General features: G+C 33.8%; 1 long non-coding RNA gene across 1 annotated transcript; it reads right to left on the reverse strand.

Annotated features, from left to right (window-relative positions):
• Positions 1-3,057: 3,057 nt before the first annotated feature.
• On the reverse strand, positions 3,058-3,483 carry LOC120951689 (uncharacterized). Its single transcript, XR_007451786.1, has 2 exons — positions 3,222-3,483; positions 3,058-3,166 (listed from the first exon to the last, which is right to left on the reverse strand). It is a non-coding gene; the product is annotated as an uncharacterized LOC120951689 (long non-coding RNA).
• Between the last annotated feature and the right edge of the window lie 1,709 nt (positions 3,484-5,192).

The raw sequence follows: 5,192 nt of genomic DNA on the forward strand, positions 1-5,192 counted from the left end.
TGTTTATTTTCTTTACGCTACCAATTTAAAATATTTTTAAATATGATTTATAATACAAAACTGTCCCTCCTGAATAAAAATAACTACTTTAAATTTATGTATAAGTTTAGCTGATGTTTTGTTTGTCTCATTAGTGAAAAAAATAAAAAATGCTATATTGCTTGGCAATTTTTGTCGAGTTAGTTTACAATTGATTCAACTTATGATTGATGTCCTCTTTATTCACGCTCAAAATAATAATATAGAATTTTCGTTTTGTTCGTCGGGTCTTTATGAGGCCAAGGCCAAGGAAAAAATATTATCTATCCAAAGGTAGGTATAACTATGCATGGACTAAACCAATTAAACTATCTAAGTTCGGCATTTTATGAAGTGTCGTAGGAAGGCAGGCATATGGCATATGAACCACACGACTTAACAGCATGCACATCGTTGGTTCATATGGATCGTGGCCCGTTTGCAAGGATTGACCATCTTGCTTCGTGAAAGTAAATAAGCCTCCAAAGCCTGTATAGGCCAGCATGTTATGTCAGCATGTGTTTAGGCCACCATGCATGAAGAAGAAGAAGAAGAAGCAGCAGCAGCAGAAGAAGAAGAAAAAGAAGAAAAAGAAGAAAAAGAAGAAGAAAAGGAAGAAAAAGATGATGATGATAATGATGATAATGATGATTGACCAGTTATTAGTCCCATAGGTCGAATGAGGTCCCGTGGTCGTCTGATTTCCCGAAGACAATTGGGCCCTACGAAAAATGCTACCCCCCCTCACGTCCTATTCATCAACAAAAATGTTAAATTTTTAGTGTCACGATATTCGACCTACAAGGCCGTTGAAATGATAAAAAAATCGTGGTACTTAATAAAAAAAATCTACCATCTACATTCGTTCTTGCTATTAATTAACGATCAGCGTGGGTATCGAACCACGTACCTTTGCTGCGTCTTCCTTTACACCACCAATTCCCATTTGTTTTAGCGCAGCTTGTTTTTTTGTGAAGGTATATTGTTAACAGGCTCCTAGATTGTTTCCATGGTTACCCACTGTATTACTGGTTGGTTACCATGGCAACCATATGAAGGACAGATTTTCGTAGCATCAATCACAGATCAGATTTTGCATCTCTCGGCATTTGCTATCAAAACGCCCAAGGAAGAAAACGTGTTTCATTAAACAGTGTGTGATTTTGATCCTGTGAAAAAAAATGGCTGTAAGTATTATTGTACAACCAATTATTTGTAAATCAACTAACTATTACATATTTTAAAACCTTCTAGGACAAACGTAAAACAACAACCAAGCAGCAGTTTGAACGACTTGTTGCTTTAATAGAGTCGAATACTGACGTGGTCAAAGATTTGTCAAAGGGGAGCGCAAAATTTTGGGAATTAGTGTCGAAGGAATTGAATCCATTAGGTCCACCAACCAAGGATGGCTCAGGATGGAAGAATGTAATTTATTTATTTTTTGCATGTGACTCGAAAACTAATTAGTCTTAAATTCAATTACAGGTCTGGTCTGATTACAGGTCATCATTAAAAAAAATTATCTTTTAATCATCAAGAGTATCGAGCGACAGGAGGGGGGCCTTGCAATCTGCATACTTTTTCTGCCTTAGGCATGTCTAGCAAATCTATAACATACTGCTCTATGTGCACCACAGGGATGCAAGGTCCTGTGATGGGTGTTTCATCATCATTGCCATCATCATCATTGCCGCCATCATCATCATCATCAACAACAACAACAACAACAATAACAACAGAAAATGAACAACGACCTGTTATATCAAGTGGTAGTTTTTTGCCGCCACTAATTGAAGACATGCTATCTGGTGAAAACAGCGTATCAAATGAAGAGCACCAAGAAGATCTAGAGCTAGATTCCTTCCCAAATCCCGCGAAAAAGAAAACTCTGCCGCAATTGAAATTGATAGAGATAGTAAAGTATAATCAAATGCAGCAGAAAATTTTTGACCTCAAAGTGAAGGAACTAGAGGTTAGAACAGAAGAACTGGCTCTTCAAAAAGAAAAGCTTACTTTTAAAAGAGAAATCGCGAATAAGAAGTTAGCTTTGAATCAACAGATGCTGGACCAAAAACGCGAAGTATCAAATAAGAAGTTAGAACTAATGACGAAAATAGCTAATAAGAAATTAGAATTAAAATTGGCAAAAGCGAACAAGCAGATAGGAATAAGCTATGAACGACTGGCCATTTTAAAAAATAAACCCAATTAAATATAACCAAAAATATTGCAGTGTTAATGTAAATACATTTTTTTAATTTGCAAAAGGAATGCTGAAAAAGAAAATGAAACTCCTTTACGATAACATATGAAAACATTATAATATTTATGCTGGGATTAATGTTTTTTTTTTATTATATCGTTTTTAATTTAATCATTTCTCAACAAAAACATTTCATCAAGATTCTGCTGCCAACCAATATTGTTTTCTATACATATGTTGTGTAGTGCACAACATATGTTTATAATATTTGTGCACTTTTTTGGCGAATAATTGAGACGCCCATCTGCTCCAAGCAGGCATCTAAATTTGGATTTCAGTATTCCTTTTGTTCTCTCAACGATGTTTGTATGAAATGTATTAAAAATAGATTCTTGTGTGCCTGAATCGCAGCTCTGATGCGATATTTGTAATCACAAACCTGTTTAAATAGAAAAAAATATATAATAATTATAATATATACAATGCCCTACATTTGAATCCACACTTACAATCATAGCATTGAGGCTGTAATATTTTTTTCTATTGATATAGCGAAGGGGGCGATATTTGGGTTTTACTATCCTTATGTGGGTCCCATCTACACACATCACCACGTCTGATATTCCCGACCTTTCAAAGAAATATTGTTTTGCCTCCATTCTTTCAGATTCTGTCATATTCAATTGTGTCCAATCGCCCAATAGTGTGATAAGAGGTGGTATCAAATCTCGCAAAGTGTTTGAAAACGTTGTTTGTGCCATGGCTATGTGGAAGTCTTGTCCAGTTCCGTGCTGATATCTGCCCTCTCCGAAGAAAATCAAACAAGCAGCAAGTTTAATTTTTGCACTCACTCCATTACTTTTAATACATTCTAATTGAGGTTCAATTTTTTCCAAAATAAACGAAAAAATTGGTTTCGTAACCCTGAAACATTGAAGAAACCTACAAAAAACGAAGAAATTAAAATTTTAATCAAATACAATTTTATGTTACTTACGCTGTGTCTGATAGTTTAAAAGGATCTGCTTTTTTCCGTAAAATTCTACGTTTGTTACGCAAATCTCTTTTTTCCTGTATTTCGTCGTCGTCGGAAAACAGAATGAAAAACATTTTAAGTGTAAAGGCGAAATGATTATAACACATGCACGTAATGTTTGCACTTTCAACTAAATCACAATTTCATTACCGATTCTGAAAACCGATCAACGGTATCTTTGATCGTAGTTATGACGACAAAGCACTGAACTACGCATACTAACAGGTGTGGTATACTGTCATTTGGCTGTTATAAATTCATTTACAAATGAGCGCCGTACGCCGCCGCTACGGACGGATTCAATAATAGCAGCCAATATCGAGTACTTCGTCAATTTTGAGTCAACAGTTCATAATTTCTTCCAATTAGGGAATGTTCTGCTTAAGAAGATACTATTTTTAAGTGAATTTCGAAAGCGTATGTTGTATTTCCCCCAACTCTTGAGCTGTACCTGTCAGATATTTCACCTGTCAAATAGTTCATTTCGTTGTATATTTAACCTCATGTAGCCGCGCGGTCATACACTTTGGAACGGACAGCCGAACGAAATTTTTCTCGGTAAGCCATGAAATTTTTGTGAATTTTTCAAAAACGGGTTTCCCATACAAACGCATGCTTTTTTATTGAACTGCCAGCCAACTCGTAGTACCGGTCTCGTAGTACAGTCGTCAACTCGTACGACTTAACAACATGCCCGTCATGGGTTCAATCCCCAACTAGACCGTGCCGCCATACGTGGGACTGACTATCCTGAAATGGGGGGTAATCAAGTCACTGAAAGCAAACCCCACAAGTGGTACAGGCAGGCCTTGATCGACAACGGTTGTTGAGCTGAGCCAAAAGAAAAAAAAAATCATATTATTACGGCTTCGAGCGTATTTTCAACACGTTATGTATCGACCGATTTTGTTCTTCCTGTATTTATAGCCTTATCTAGTGCATAGACGGTTAATATAATATAATATAATATAATTTAATATAAAATAATATAATATAATATAATATAATATAATATAATATAATATAATATAATATAACATAATATAATATAATATAATATAATATAATATAATATAATATAATATAATATAATATAATATAATATAATATAATATAATATAATATAATATAATATAATATAATATAATATAATAAAATAAAATAAAATAAAATAAAATAAAATAAAATAAAATAAAATATAATATAATATAATATAATATAATATAATATAATATAATATAATATATTGTTATATTATATTATGTAATATAAAAACCTACTACAATATGCAGTGGAACCCCTCATAACAAGTTTCATCCGTTCCAATGACTCACTCGTTATACAAAAAAAAAACTCGTTATACAAAAAAACTCGTTATGCGAGATTTTAGTCGTTAAGACGGGTATGCGAAAAACTCGTTGTACGAGGGAACACGTTATGAGGGGATCCATTGTATTAATATTCTAAAGTTATCTTTATCGCATGGTCGCATATCGCATTCAAATCATAGTTGTAATCAGTGTTGTTCATTGTCGACATTTTTTTATGATATTCACAGTAAGCGGGTGTCAAAATCATTTTTTGATCATGATATTCATGGTTACCATGACACGACTTTCCAAAAGCGACAATCATTTGTGCATTAACAATCAATGCTTTTGTGATGACATGATTGCAAAAAATGTAGAATGAATGTCATTTGACATTTTTCAGTGAGAATCCAGAACTGCTTAATCGTGCATTTACCGATACTAAGCCATTAGATTACTTGATATTTTCACTCAGTGAACCAGGAAAATGGTGTTCTCTTACAGGAGTATAGAAATTCACGCGAAAACAAAAAAAGGACCCATTTTCGATGAAGATCTAATTCACTTGAGGTACGGAAAAATCAAAAAGTCAAATGATTGTAGCAGAAAAAATATCATCGTG

The sequence above is a fragment of the Anopheles coluzzii genome, chromosome 2 (genome assembly GCF_943734685.1).
Source record: "Anopheles coluzzii chromosome 2, AcolN3, whole genome shotgun sequence".
NCBI classification, from domain to species: Eukaryota; Metazoa; Arthropoda; class Insecta; order Diptera; family Culicidae; genus Anopheles; species Anopheles coluzzii.